The 16884-nt window shown below is 36.9% G+C and overlaps 1 protein-coding gene across 7 annotated transcripts in view; it reads right to left on the minus strand.

Annotated features, from left to right (window-relative positions):
- rbm47 (RNA binding motif protein 47) overlaps positions 1–11431 on the minus strand; it is a 23035-nt gene extending 11604 nt beyond the window's left edge. For 2 of the 7 annotated variants that reach the window (XM_079462025.1, XM_079462020.1), the window contains exons 1-2: positions 11281–11388; positions 10749–11036 (exon numbers count right to left, since the gene is read on the minus strand). The gene's annotated coding sequence lies outside the window, so the exon portion shown is untranslated. Of the gene's footprint in view, positions 1–3661; positions 3858–10748; positions 11202–11280 lie in introns of those variants that run through there. The other 5 variants (XM_079462024.1, XM_079462019.1, XM_079462018.1 and 2 more) reach the window with 5 other exon arrangements.
- Positions 11432–16884: the final 5453 nt, after the last annotated feature.

Genomic DNA, 16884 nt, shown 5'->3' on the forward strand with positions numbered 1-16884 from the left:
TTCAAAGTTTTAGTTGTTAGTGTTTTAAAATTCAGTTTTATTTTTCAGTGACAGGCCATTTTTAGTACAGAAGGTTTAATGTTATTAACATTTTTGTTAAAAGTGAATGCTTTGGAAATTCACAGCGATGCCATAGAAGAGCCATTTTTGGTTCCACCAAAAGGTACTTTAAAGAACCATCTCTTTCTTTGCTTTTTATAATCTAAAGAACCTTTTTTCAGCACAAAGAACATTTTACCTTCTTCTGATGTTAAAGCTTCTTTATTGAACCATTTACAAAAAAGGATTATGAAATCATTATGAACCTAGTATCATAGATTATATCAGTTTGTGAGCTGAGTGATCATTACACCCCAGTTGAGGTTCATATAATATTGACTGACGTATGTCATAAGATCAGGTAAACTTATTCATTTATGACTTATAAAACATGTGGAAAATAAACAATGGCTTTCCATCAAATGGATTTAGTTAAAAATCAAGAAGGTATGTTGTTTAGGTTGATGTGTGTGTGATCACAAGATGATGGTTTGTTATTATCTAAGATACTGATTGACAGAAAGATGTGATCTTTGACTTCTTTAACACACAGGACAATGTTTGACAATCAGCACATATAAACACACACACACACACAAACACACGGATACACAAACACACACGCCTTTTGTGTACAGAAAGATCAATTAGTATCTCTTGGGTGAAAGTCTTTCGATCCTAGTGAAAGAGAAGTGTGAAACGTAGAAGAGTAGAACACACACATACAGCCTTACAGCAAACACACACACCTGCTGTCCAGAGCTGGGTCACAGTGTCTTAGAAAATGGGTCTAAAATAATGCACTTAAATTCTAGATAATGGTGTGTTGCGCATGCAGATTTGTCTATATATTTGAGGGTGAAATGAAGTGTGAAATATTGTTTGTCAAGACAAATACAGCAAAAAAAGCTAAATGACCCTCAGCATATCAGAATAATAAATTGGCCATGCTTCACCTTAAATCTAACAACGTTAACACATTTCTGTGAAGGTTTAGTTTAGTCAATACATACAGTATTTACTATTGTGCCTTTACTTACATGTCTTCCCATGTCTCTGTGTGTGTGTGGATTATAGTATCTGCAGTATATTCAATCATCACATGTATTTGTTTGATAAGACTGTAGCGTCATAAAAGTAGTGTGGTTACTGAGGTGTGACTGTACAAGTTGTGATTCTACTCAAGTGTATGCTTAAAAGTGTGCACTCAATTACATATTCTCCTACACAGCAACAAATACAGTGTAGGTGGCATTTGGGTGCGTCTTTCTTTTATATGTATGCACATATATGGGCAGTTCTTTCGTCATGTCAAGACTTCTTGACATACACCCTAGAGCAGGGCTAGTCACTGGCGGCCCGAGGGCCAAATGTGACCCATCAATCATCTTTACCTGGCCCTCGTTCACATTTCAAATAAGTGGCATCCCATTTATACTTTTAGAATTTGGCCCTCAAGGAAAAGCAGTCGAAGACCCCTGCCCTAGAGCAACCAAGAGAGCAGAAAGCGCAAACACACTCTGGGTCTGAGTGTCATGAAGATGAGGCAAGATGGCTCTCAGATATCAAATGTGTACAAAAGAGAGAGAGTGTGTGTTTATTCGCTGTGTCTGAATGTTGGGATGTCAGCAGGGTTAAGATTAACACCTATTAACACACCAAGAGTCAAAGTTTCTTGCAGATAATCTGGTGGGTTAATGTTTGTTGCCGAAGACACCTCTTAAAGCAACTCCTCACATGACAAACTTACAAGTGCAAAAACGTCCACTTGGTGACCAAGCAAAAACTTTCTGTTGTATTATGGTGTTCTATAATTATTAAACCTCATCTCCTATAACCTTTGACCTTTGTGGCACTTTACAATCTCTGCACTGATCATTAACAGTAACACACTCGCAACCCGAATCCACAAACACATTCTACAGGTATATAACTATCAGATAAATAAAAAACCCTATGGCGGGCAAGCCCTGGTACAACATGGAATATTGACATACAGTACTTCTGTATAGTAGAGATAAGTCTAATGCTTACCGATAGCTGATTATGCAACTGTTCCAAAATAGAAATATATCCTGTGCGAGCAAAAGGCCTGTTGTTTATTCATGCACAAACTCCCAGATCAAATTCTCAGTACAGAAAATATTTGGAAGAATGCTTGTAACCAAACAGTTCTTGGACAGCATTGACTACCATACTTGGAAAAATTCCAATGGCAGTCAAAAGTTCCCCCTGAACTGTTTGCTTCGCTACATTCTTCGAAAAATCTTTATAAAGCAAATTTTCTTACTATGGTAGTCAATGGTGACCAAGAACAGTTTGGTTACAAGCATATCTTTCTCTGTGTTCATTGGAACAAAGACATTTATACAGATTTGAAACTACGTGAGGGTGGCTCAATGAAGACAGAATTTTCATTTAGGGTGAACTATCCCTTCAAGGATGTTTCTATTTTAACAATGTACCTAAGTAGATAAATAATGATATTACACAAAGAATGAAAATGGTTTCTTAATACAGACACAGCCGTTAAACGCTGGACGACAGAGAAACATGAGGACATGGTGACTGGCTTACCCACAAGTCCATTTTCAATTCCTGTAATCTTGTTTCAATTCTCTATGCAAACAAGCTACAGTAAAACGTTTAGCCAATCATTCACATGAAACACATACAATGCTGTTCTCCTGACCCAAAAAACAGTTTTAAAGTTGAAATGATCAGTGAAAATATTTATTTGTTAAACTATTACAAAAAACAAGGAAGAAACAAAACGCACACACAATCAGACACAACCTCACGTATGAATCACATTTGCATACTATACACCCGTTACAAACGTATACAATATCCTACAAGCCAATGAGATCTTTCACCTGCTATCTTTCAACTACTCTGCAGATGCAAGAACACTGTGACGAACCGCAAATTCTGATGACATCTTGAGGTTTCTTATCATTGAGTTTGAACTTTTCACTCATGTGCTTAATCCATTTACTGTAACACAATGTGACGAGATCTGATCAAACACAACCACTGATAGGCGCACACAAACACACAGCTGATGATCTGTTAAAACACAAAACCTCAAGATATCACGTTGCTTGCTGTGTAAATGATGTCTCATCACTTTCTCGTAATGATCTTTCTACACATGAACAATTCTACATATCTTCGCCATTGAAAAACATGTAAACCTCATCTGATAACAGTAGCACGCACTGATCTGGGCCCACCCCAACAGCAAACATTGAAAGCTGAAAAAGTCGATTCCAAAGACCAACAACCAACCCAGTGCATAGTAACAGGCATTTACTTAATAAGCTACCTTACATTTGTGCATAAATGCTGAATAACAAATTTATTTGGTTTGTCTAGTCGGATTGAGAATATGGGGAGAAAAGGTTTTTCCTTTCCCCCGAAGGTCAAATAAGGTCACTACAGCATAGCCATTTGAAGAAAATACATTCCTAAAGATTTAATAATCAACAAGTCTATAAACAAAGTTTTACTAAGAAATATTTAAGAAAGTCATTACCTATACACAACTCCTCACAAACAGATAACACATGCACACACATACTTTTAAAACCACTCAACACAGGGAAAAAGGACACGTTACCTGCTTCTCCAGGTGAATGAATGCGTGTCCGAGAGGCAGTGTAGCTGGTGTGTCTACTGTCACTCTCTCTCTCTCTCTCTCTCTCTCTCTCTCTCTCTCTCTCTAAGAGGCTGCCTAGTGGTTGTCCTCTCTCTCAAATCCTCACTGACACACATGCACACACAACTGGACGGACTGAGAAGCGAGTGTGTGACGGAAGGTGCAATAGGTAGAGGACTGTTTACTCTGGCTGTGGGGGCGGGGCAGAGCAAAGATTCCCCTCCCACTTGCCCATTCTGTATTTCTCCTTTTCCTCGTCACACCTAAGAACTTCTCCCCTGCTTTTCTGGGAGCCACCGAGATGTCTGCGTGGGTGAGTGACTGTGTAGTGGGCTGTGAATGAGGTTGTCCATTGACTGGGGAAAAGTTCATTACAGATGGCAACTATTCAGCCCGAACCGAAATCAATTTCCTGAATTCCTGCATACGGAGTTGTTTAAAGTGACGTTTTGTTGCCCTCATGCCCATTCGCACTCCAAGAAACAGGTATTCGCACGTCACGCCTTGTTTTAGGTTATCGTAGTTACATAGATATGGTGGAACTCATTGATTTGTGATTGTTTGATCATCTAGGATGCTTGCGTATGTTGCGCTAATATTCTATTTATAACCAGCAGTAATGAGAAAACTGAGAATATATGAAAAACTACTGTCCACCTTAAAGTATGTATGGGAGGAATATAAACACAATAATGTAGATACAACAGAGATGCAGATCATTCCAAAACACCTTGCAAATCCCATTCACATGCGCACAAACAGACAGGCGCCAAGACAAACTCACACTAGGTCACATGAATTCTTATAAGCGGGTGGTTAACTTGAATATGTCAAGCAGTAACAGCTGTTTTGTGCTGTCTCACATACTGTACTTCACCTTAAACTACTTTCATTTAAGGTGATTTAATGATCGGATATTTACAAAGAAACTAACAGAATATTTGTACCGGTTCAAGCTAAGACTTTTACCTATTTATCAACCACAAATATAAATCCATTGAGTGATTTACAGATGAGAGGGCACTTGACATTTTGTCCAACAATTCTTGTGGGAGTAAAGATTACAAGATTACTCTGGTGACATATTTAAATAAGCAAACATATCGAAATAAAATACGTCAAAATACTGCATGTTAATGTTTGAAGTTTGCAGGGGATAAAGGCACAGACGGAGTTAGATATATATGCCACACAGCCCAAGAAGAATCTCTCACACTGGCATCGGTCCATCAGGACATCCTTAATGTGAAGTATGTTTGTACTTTTAAATGTTCTATGTCACATTGCAGTACGAATTAAAAGTGCACTTTTAAGAATATCAAGAAATAAATATTTTTTTAAGTTGTATAACTGACATGAGGTGACCGGTCCTGTAAGATCAACAGTTGCTGGTTTATAGAGCAGACCTCATGTGACATATTAAGTTAATTCTGAATATTACACAATATTGAAGCAATGGGTTAAAACAACCCAGCATTTTGGATCTAGTAGGGTTATAAGCCATCCGTTGGGTTTGTTCCTTTTTGTCTCATTGCAGCATTTGTGTACTCAATTTAGTTTGGTAACATCTTAATTATAAAACACTTTCATTTTCTCAATAAATTGAGGTATTCTGTAATGCTTGAACAGAAATTACAAAGTACACATCTGAACAATCGTGAAAAATGTACAAAATTATGATGTTAAAAAATAAATATAAATAATTCATTAATTTTATTGAAAAATTAATAAAATTTAAAAAGTATTAATACATTTTTTATTAATCAAAAATATTTCATATGGCTTGCTTAAGAGGTGAAAATGGAACCAAATCTTATTAAAATGTGGTTCATATGACTAGTTGTCTTGTTGAGACTTTATCAGTGCGTCGCCATGTTTGAGTTTAGCAGTCAGGAATACTTACATAAATAAACTTATAAAAAACATAGTTTGGCTTCAGTTATGACCCCATAAGAATCATTTAGATTACTTTCATGATATGGAAATGTTGTGCATCAATATTTTGAGTTCAGTGGAAGAATATAAAACGACAGCATTTTAATATTAAATTATTTGTTTATGTCCATCTGAAGAAAAGAAGTTAATTATGATTGAACTGTGTGGTTGAAATTGTACCTTTTTTGAAAGGAAATACAATTTCTGCAGCGTCACTCAAAAGTCACATGATGATGGTCATTTTTGGTTACACATTCAGCTAAAGCCATGGGGGGGGCTCATAAACAGGAAATGATGGTGCACTTAAGGGGCGAAACAAATGTGGTTGGCTGATCACAAGAATCCTTAGTAGCCACACAAAACAAACACCACAAACCCATTTGTTTTCTATCATGGTGAGGACCTTCAGTTGACTTGGTTTTCAGTAAACAATACATTAGTCCCTCAATCCAATCAACTTTTTATATTTTACTACCATGTTTTTGGCCACTACAATTTAGGCAAACCAGTCGGATGGGTTTCTCGACAATTGTCTACAACGGTCCTGAGCTCAAAATGACAGTGTACACACAATCATTCATGTCGAGACACTTCAAGTTTCTTCAGCGCACCTTCTGAAAACTCCCTGGTGACCTCGTTCTCTCCAAATTCAACCTTGAGATGCCAAGTAGCACCACAAGCGATTATCTACTACTAATCTTTGGCGACGTCATAAAGTTTGAGTGCACAATGCATTGTGGGTAGGCCATAAAGAAGGGTGAGGCTCTATATAGAGTAAAACATGCTCTGAGAGTGTGCAAAGTCTGACTTTACGGCCTTATCAGCCATTATAAACATCTTACAACAATATATAAAAACCCTTGCTGATTTCAAATCTGTTACCTTCTATTGTTCTGGCTGTGTCATGGAAAAAGATGGACAGACTTGGATGTACACGAATTAAACTTTTTAACTATGAGGCCTTGGGGGGAAGAAGATTTATGTATTTTTGTGGGTGTGTATGGGGGGGGTAAAAAGAGTATGTAAGTACGTTTTAGTTTTGCACACATTGCGTCACACTCTGTCGGTAGAAGTAACTGGAAAATCAGGTTTAGCTCTAACTTTAACGCCGTGCGAGACATGAATAGACTATGGACACACACACACATAGACACGCAAACAGTCCCAGCACTCGTTTTAACTGTGTATTCGTGAAGCATCTGACTTACAGTATCTACCCTGAGTCAAGGTCATCTGATGGTGACTGTGTTGGTGGCTCAATGGCTCAAGTGCTTTAAATATCTCCAGACACAAAAGAGCCCTCTAGTGTTCACGTCACAAGTCCACAAGTCTTTTTTTATTTTGTTTCTCAACAAACCACCTTAATAATAGAGCGTTCTGAAAACAGGCACAGTGTGAGACGTTTCCAGTGACTAGTAATTTCCCTGTCTGCACAAAGTGAAATTGAACAATGCCACAAACACAGCCAATCAGAACCTATTAGATGTTTAAACACACCATTAGAAATAAAGCTCAAATAATTTTATCTTTAACTTTTTTTCAAAAATACAGTAGCAAAATATTTATTCATTTAAATACTACAATGATCATTTTTTTATCTCCTTGATGTCACTTGCAACCACATAATATGATGATTCATAGCTACTATATAAATAAAACCTACTGACTGTTTCAGAAGAAAAACTTAAATAAAAAAAACTTTACAAAAAAAATTAAATGAGCTGCAATCCCCATCCTTTCTGTTCTGGACATTCAATTGCAGATTATTATCTACTTGTCTTTACATACAGTTGAAATTAATGACGTGAAGTTGAAGTCCAACTGACACAGTGGCTCAAATTATACATCCTTATAATATGCTTTACACAGTGAATGTAGACACCGTAAAGAACACAGTTCATTTCTGTACTTTGTTTTTGTTTAATTACAAGAGTTACATCGCGTCCACATGCGACGCGGCCGCATCCAGTGTGGACAAAATGTAAAATTATAATGGGTTCAAATGCGTTTCTAACGTGTTTTGTTGTGTGGCGTCGGTCACGTCCGGTGTAGACACGGTGTTACAGATTGCAGCTTTAATATGTGACCAGTGAGATTTTCTAAGTCACTTCATCCCATTTACTTGAGTAAGTGCACGTTTCGGGTATTTGACACTTAAAGCGATTGAATCACTGAATAAGCTTTACTGTTGGTGGCCAGAAGACATTCCTGCTCGCTTACAGTATCCAGCTGTATCAGTCTCCAAATCACATTAGTTTCACTGTATCTATTGTCATTGTATCTCATTTGCATCAAGTGCTTAACATTCACGTCCCCTTAAATCACCTACAGTCCTCTCGTTGGAAATGAAAGATTTTCTATTAAAAAACCTTTCAGTGGCACAAATACAAGTACAAATGTTAGTAAATCGCGTTGCACGATTCTTTAAAATTCTCTCCTGCCATACATTTTGCATCTGAAAAGGAAACTCCTCTGCAGTAAGGTCAGTCGCAAAAACTACTGTGTCCACTCTCTAAGTTTTCACTGTATGTCTTTAGAAAATCTTGACTGTAGTTTTCTAACGTTTGCACTTGCGCAAACTGTTTGTAAATCTGCCTCTAAATGTGGACACCCTCTAACAACTTCAGGTAACCTTTCTCACTGCACACTGGTTAACAAACATTCCTAGCTGAGGGACAAGCTGTACTCACATTGTTTCGCTATCTAGGAACAGAAAAGGAAACAGTTATGTGTAAATTTCTTCTGTATCAAAGCAAGAGGAATGTGATATTTTAATCGGTTACATTTAAAAGAAAGGTGGTGGGGCCATTGTACACACAATACAGGATGGAAGATGTATATATCAAAACGAGAGCACATCGTTGATGATGTAATATGTGGGTAAATACTATTGCTACGCTACATATGTTCAGTTTGTTAAGTTCAATAGACAGAGCCTATTATTACTCACTACAACAAAGAAAATAATAGTGAGGAGAAGAAAAGGGGACAAAAAGAAGTGTGTAATGAAGCGGCATAAAAGCATTAGCGAGAGAGAGAGAGAGAGAGAGAGAGAGAGAGAGAGAGACTAAGCTACATGATTTGGACCTGCAGAACTTGTATCACTAAGGAGATCGGTGTATGTGTGTGCCACACGGTGGGATATCCCGAAAGTCTTTGGTCTTAAAGAGCTCCGCCTTTAGAAGTCACTATTAATCAAACTACCTAGAGGACACACACACACACACGCACACATACGTATAGCTCTTATAGGCTGTCTTTTAAGACAGACAGTGGAAGAATGCATTCATTGTGGTGTGCAGGTATTTAGTGTGTTAGGGGAGAGATGGGAAGAAAAGCAGAAGGGAGAGAGAGAGGATCCTGTTTCACACACACACACACACACTTGTCCAGATGTCTGTTAGGGTTAAAGTCATGCTGAGGAGGTCACATGACCAGTCATATGACTTAAAGAACACAAAAAGGTGACCTGTCGTGCTTGCTCTCTCACTAGCTGACAATATGTCTATTTGTACTTCAAATATAAGTAAAAGAAAAACGTTTAAAGCTTTCAAATGATTGGCTGATAAAAAATCTAATGAATGTAACTTTACCTATGCAAATAAACATTATTTATTTTAATACGGAATTCACATTTTCCTGAAACAAGTTACCTAAAATTACTAATAATAAAAAAATGGTTTGGTAATAATAACAGTAACAATTGGTTAAGTTGAATACAGTACAATCACTATAACATACAGATTTATGTTTCCTGTGAAATAAGTGCTACAATGAGAGTCTAACTAAAATTGCAAGCGTTATTGACAGTGAATACAAGTTTGTGTGTGCGTGTGTGTGTGTGTGTGTGCGCGTGTGTGTGTGTGCGTGCGTGCATGCGTGTGTATGTGTCACAAAGAGGAAATAAAACTACTGTCTCAAACAAGAACAATGAAATAAAAATGCTTTTAAACTTTCAAATTCTTTATAGTTCAGAGTTTGTGGACATCAAAACCCCTGAAGTCATTTTCTTATACATTTTCAGACAGATGTAAAATTAATGAAAGGGGACACAAATCCCATTAACAATCACAGACACACTTGACTATGTTGTGTTCTGAGAATAAGATAAGCATCTGAATGGAGACAAAAAGAACTGGTTCAGCTCAGAGCCACAACCAATCAGATTCCACTACTGGGTCTCCAGAGGTCTGTCACCAAATAAACATACATAGACATTTATCAGATGCCGTATTTAGGGTAACAACATATATGCCTAGTCATGTCTACTAAGAAACACACACAAACCAGCCACGTCTTGCTTTGTCCTTTATCTCATCAAATTCTGAAGATCTAAAAACTCCCTTAAACTACACCCCCCACAATTCAAAGCCACAAGCTGCTGACTCTCGGGACCCCTGACCTTTTTACCCCCCACTTACTTATGAATTCTATATACATAGTTCTTTTTTACAAATTTTACATTTATTTATCATTTTTTACCTTTAGGACATTCGCCAAATTGAATTACATAAACCAACATACTACAACAACACTAAATTACTTCGCACGCAGATACATCATTCGATTATTTCCATATATTATTAGCAGACAATTAACATTCCTTCTATAAAAACTATAATTTGCCTTTCTCACTAAAACATACAGATACCCCATACATTGACTTTCAACCTGCTATTACAGAAAGATACCATAAACACACTTTGATTTATTGTACTTCTCTAAAAACATTTCTATCTGTTTTCTCTTTTAGATTGAGACATCTCTCTGTCAGAAACCTGATTCTCTCACACGCTAAATTATAGCACACCCCCTGAGTGCAGTTACACAATGCACACACACACGCACAAAAGACCCGCAGAGCAACTTTCAACACAGTTTTCGCAACATAAGGACATTCTAACCTTAAAACTGTAAAGAAAAGAAACTAGATGTGGGCGAGAGAGGGGTGGGTATAACTCAATAAAAATAAATAAGGTCAGAGAGGAAAACGTGATGGACCATCTGTGAGATATCACGCTGAACGAGGAAGTTCAAGATTAAGAAATATACAGACAAAACACATGGAAGACAAGGTTTAAAAACAGCGATTCCTGAGAAATCCCAGTCTTACCTACAGTCTTCAGGAGCTGTCAAAGAGAATCTATACGTTGCATGAATCAAACCAATCAAAGGCACTGGAGATCAGTCACATTCATCTCTGTCTCTCTGTATTTCAACCCTTATCTTGTCAGTTATCACAGGGTTTGGCAGTCCAGAGGGATAAAAAAACTTTTGACGTTTCTTTTTTTTCTCTTTTAGTTTCGGTCTTCAAACTGTTTCACTTCTCCGTTTCTGGTGATTGTTCTTCTCCAGCTTCTCTCCTTCACTTGCAAGAAGGAGGGAGTAAAAACGAGGGAGACTGGGTGGAGAGAGAGAGAGAGAGAGAGAGAGCGAGAGAGAGAGAGAAAGAGAGCGAGCGAGAGAGAGAGAGAGAGAGAGAGAGAGAGAGAGAGAGAGAGAGAGAGAGTAATTAGCGCTAGTCTCAGTACCTGCCTCTCACTGACATAATCTTTGCATTCCTCTGCTGTGGGAGAGAAAAAACTGGCTTAGAGTGAGATTTCTTTTGTCGAAAATATAAAACAAAAATTAAAACCACCAAATACCTTCAAATTAGAGACTAGAACAAAGTCTGAAGTCTTCAGATACTGATAAAGCGTGTGTGTCTACAGCAGCCAGTACCGGGAAATGTTTAGTCTCACATCTTTCTCATTGGGCTGGTCCAAGCAACCTGTTCCTTTATGTGTGTGTATGTGTGTGTGTGTGTGTCTCAGAAACTCACCAAACCAGAATGCTTCAAGGCTCACGGATTGGAAACGCTATCCTCCCTCAACCTGGAGACTAGCCAGTGCAGCATTCCACACAAACTCGCACACACACCTTACGTATATCATTTCATCATGTTTTTCAGATTTATGCTATTTAATGCTTAAAACTACACAGTGAATAATTGATTCAATCTAAATAATCAAGAAAAAAGTACTGTTTCCGTCCCTCAAATAACACTTTCACCATTTCACTGACCTCTAGCTTGTGTTAATTAATAAGTTACCTAACATTGCCGTCATACAGTACTGTACAAGTCTTTGTTGGCTTTCTTTCTAACTGAATGTCGTACAGTTTGGATTTTCCACTTGTATGTGTAAAATGTAATTTTGTAATGTCACCTGCATGTATGTTAATGTACACATTTGACATTTTACAACATTTTCATTTTTTCAATTTAATATTTTTTAAATAATCACACGGATTCTCTGTCACTGTAAATTATAGGCAAACCTGTTAAAAACAAAAATAAGGAGATCAGGGCATGTTGTCACAATATGGGATAAGTTGTCACAACAGGACCTGCCACTACAGGCAGGGACGGGTTCTGGTGGGTTAGGGGGACACTTCCCCAAATAGATTTTTGCTTGAGCCCTTCTAAAAAATATGCAAATATTTAAAAAAATTAAATACTTTTGTATTATCTTTGTATTATCTATTTAGGCATGTTCACCCCTATTTTTAACTAGTTAAGCAATTAAGATACACACACACTCACACACAAAACAGCAACATTTCAAAGGGCAACATAAAAAAATATCAAACCATTGTCTGTTACTAATGAAACATGGAGCACACAGCTTCTTTTGTCAAAAAAGTTAACTTTGTAAGCTTTCTAAAACAATGTTTCTATATTATATAATAGTGGTATACTTTACTGATAATCCTTGAACGTTTCACCTAAATGAATATTTTCTAATATATATATAATATTTTCAAATTTACTTTTGTGGTGAGCAGGGCAGCAAACACGGATATGCAAAGCATTTTTTACAGTAAAAACCAGATGGTTGTACATTGAGAATGACAGTTCACTCAAAAATGTCAATACAATGCCCATTGACTTGCATTTGTTCTGTTTCCAAACAATAGAAGTGAATGGGTACCTCCGTTGTTCGGTTACCAACATTATTCAAAATATCTTCTTTTGTGTTCTGCAGAAGAAATAAAGTCATGACCAGAGGGCGAGTAAATGATGACAGAATGTAAATTTTTGGGTGAACTATTACTCTAACTTTGAGGTTAATGCAATTTAATAACACATTGTCTGATGTTTAATTCAATGAGTTTAATAACTATAGCTTAAAGAGATTTCATAGATAGAATAATCCAGGTGCCATATTTTAAAATAAATTGCATGTTATGAATAAACTTTGATCATCTGTCCTTCATAAAGAGTGAAGTTGTCTTACCTGGCCAAACAAACTGTTTATCTAATAAAACGGACACCAATTGGAAACGGTCACAGAGATAATTGACTCTTTCCTCTAGACACATTAAAATTGAAAACCAACCCCCATGTGTGAAATTCAAGTCTCTGAGAAGGGTTCCGTCTATTCTCACTAACAGAAAACGCCTTTCATACAATCAATGCATTCAACACGCCATCCTTTCTCTCAATCCAGAGACAATGTGGAGAGAAAATGATAGAGAGAGAGGGAGATCGGAAACACTTCCTCAATGCTTAAAATAACAAAGGCCCACAGGTGAATTTCACATAGCAAAAGGCATCAGAAGTGTACAAAATGACATTCCTAAGACATCTCTGGTTGCAGAGTTACCCCATATAAAGAAGTGACACAGCAAAAGCAACACAAATCGGTCACAGAGAATTAAATGTAAATGTAGTTGAAGACACATCAATTATGATGTATGAAGCCGTGAGGAGAGAATGAAAATGAAAGAATGGAAGAAAGAATAAAATAAACATAGAAAAAACATATGGAAGATCAGTATGTTCTAATGAATGTTATTTGTTCTCTGTTAATGGACGGATTTGAGACTTTGAATGTTAAAATGTTAAAACTTCTGCTTAAAGAGGGAGAGTATAAACACACACCATCTCCCACACAAACACACGCAAATTCATCAACATGCAGCCCAAAAACATACACACAATGGGTAATTTGCAGTCTCAAAACATATACACCTCCCCCTCAAGCCAAAACACGAAAACACAGCCTGAGAGAAACTGTTATTGCTCGGAAGTTCCTCAGATCAGGAGACATAATAACACAGTTTTCCCAGACGTTTCTTCAGAAATTCTTTAGGACAGGTTTGGATCATTTGATGACCGACCGCGATCATTGACTGTTTAAACAATACACATAACAAAATTTGTTTACTTTAGATATGCTAGCTGTATTTATTGTAATTTTTTTACCACATCTAAAAGTAGTTTCGGAATTTAGTGGACACACTTGGATGATGTGGGTTTTTCCTGTCACACCTTTATTTGCCACATAGAAAAGGGAAGCTTTACATATCAAGGATCCGGACTGAAACATACTGTCTGGGCGAAATAAGGAGCATGTTTGGTTGCAAAAAAAATATTAAACTGTATAACTGTAATAATGGAATCTACATATTTATTTATTTACCTAAAGGGATTGTACACTCCAAAAATGATGTCATCACTTCCCCGCCCTCAGGTTGCTACGCCTGTATACATTTCTTTGTTTTGCTAAACACAAAGGAAGATATTTGGAAGAATGTCAGTAACCAAACATATCTCTTACCCGATTGACTCACATAGTATTTATTTTCCCAACTATGGCAGTAAATGGGGGATGAGATCTGTTTGGTTACTGACATTCTTCCAAATATCTTCCTTTGTGTTCAGCAGAATAAAACCAGCTGATTCTATCACATGATGAACCGTTATAACTTTGATGTTTTCTACTCATTAAGAGTCAATTGAGCAAATCACTTGTCAGACCGAACTTGTGTAAAACATGATTTTGACTCCTTTACGCAGAAATGAAAGTACACCATTGACTCACTGACTTACAGAACAGTAACGCAGCCAACTGTAAAAAGTGGAAATATTTACTGCTTGACATGTTTCTACAATAAATAAATCGCCCACTTCTTAGTCATAGCCGTCCAACCTTTTCTCTTTTCAATTAAAGTCATGGTATTTCCTTGAACTGGTCCCTTGACTGTTTTGAAGGTAAGCGAAACAAAAGTGACAATAGAGTATATAAATAAAATTGAATTGAATTCTATTATTATTATTATTGTTATTAATATTAATAATATTGCAGTGTTATTTATCAAACTTTGAGAAATATTTCACATTTCCATATGTACAGTAGTTCTAAGTATACAAAACAATTGATCTAAATGGAATGGAAAGGGGAGGGTTTTTTTTACAGAGGGAGATGTTTTCTTGTTTCTTTCAACAAAAGGTCAAATCCCCCTCAAATCAAGCCCGCATTCACATACAAATGAACACATTTGCCAAAAACCAGCCATGTGGAAATCAGATTCTCATTTGCCACAAGACCCCCGTACAAAGTGGCAAAAAGTATATTTTGACTGTATCAGGGTGACCTTGTCCTCTGGCTGCACTTCTGAAAAACAGGCCTGTACAAAACTATTGTAACCTCTTGCTCTACTATCACTCCATTAACTCCTACACTCATTTACCTTCCTAGCGTGAAAGGGGTAATTAACCGAGAGGCTTTATTTCATTAATGTGAAGAACATACCAGTTTTGCAATTGCGTTTGGTGCCGCTAGCCGCACAGTAATGTCACATTTTAGCCTTAGCCCCTATCGAACTTTGATAAATATGTATCAAAACAATAAACATACTACCGGAGAACAAATGTTACTGACCAGAACGAGTAAGGTTAGTGTATGTCTGTGTTTGTGTAGCGGGTTTTTGGTGTGAGGGGCTTGTGCGGACGTGTAAGGAGGATTTTAGGGTGAAAGCAGAGCGCGTGTTCATAAACCCCTATGCTGTTAGAACAATTGTTCTCCTCTCCATCCGTGCCCCGCTTTTCAGATTACAGTTTATTGCACAAATTCCACATCAGCTTACAGCACAACATCCAAACCTGTGACTCCACAACACCCACTGATGTTTAACCTGAATTATAATTCCAATAACTTTGTGCGTTTTAGCAATGTAGATGTTTGATGAAGCACTTTTTTAATGTGAACATGTCACATAGTTGCAGTTTTATACAATTTTACTATCATTTTTCAGTCTGTTTCCAAAGTTCATCTAGTTTAAAATGCACCTGTGTGTTTAGTGTGAGGGGGTTTCATTCCAGCAAACAATTGTCTATTTTATGTGCGAAGACCCAGCTGACACAACATTGAAAATTCTGAGATTACTCAACCACGCTCCCCTTCCTCCATGTATTTTTATAATGCCACCTAGTGGACTAGAGAACCGCTCAGTCGGTTTACTGGGTCAATATTCAGAAAATTTACGAAAATCTACGAAGAACCTTCAAATCATGAAGGCTCACCACAATGAGAAAGAAGCTTCAGTAAATGCAGGTCAAGATTAAAAGGGATATGCTTCATGGAAAAAACTGTAGTGAAATCACAGACCCAACAGTCAAAGTTTGCATATTTTAAACATTTGAGTAATGTTATTAATGGGAAATGTTACATCACAAAACACTTCAAGTGTTTTAATTATCGAAAGATTTAATACTGTATGTGCCATGCTGACAAATTGTGCACCTTATGAATGACGTTGCTTAAAGCCAGTTATTAAAAATAAGGTCTGTAATAATAAGGAGATGCAGTGCATAAGAGCACTGAAAAGATGGGAACTCCTTCAATGATGTTTAAAAAGCATCTTAGGTTGATGTAGGATGCTGGTTAATAAAATGCCAAGACACATTTTTGCACATTAGGCAAGAGGTGTTTGAAAATGCTAAAACGGTTGTATTTATTTTTTTGGGGGTCACAATTGATCTACATACATTTAAGCTGCTATTAAGTTTACCATTATTTTAAAAAGAATAAGAGACTTTTTCATAACAATGTTTTGCGCAGGTGCGTTTGAATCTGCTGCCTCCTGGTGGTAGGTTGTCAGAACCATATTTATACGCATCATCGGCATACCTTTAGAGCTAATATATGCCCATTGCCCTCTATATTTACAGTCTCTGATTTTGTTTTTTTCATCTTCAAATATTTGAAGTAATTCAAATTGGAAAATGGAAAAGTAATTGCATGTAAGCAACTGGTTATTCTTGAGCAACATTACATATTTCTAGTTTACGAGGGTAAAAAATTTGTCTCATGGAAGTACACTCTATATCTAATAAAATGCCATTTAATCATGGAATGAGAAACCTTTGAAATCATTGCACAATTCGTTAACGTGACTATAAGCATCATGAACTAACAATGAAC

Source organism: Barbatula barbatula (genome assembly GCF_947034865.1).
Source record: "Barbatula barbatula genome assembly, chromosome: 8".
Classification (NCBI taxonomy): Eukaryota; Metazoa; Chordata; class Actinopteri; order Cypriniformes; family Nemacheilidae; genus Barbatula; species Barbatula barbatula.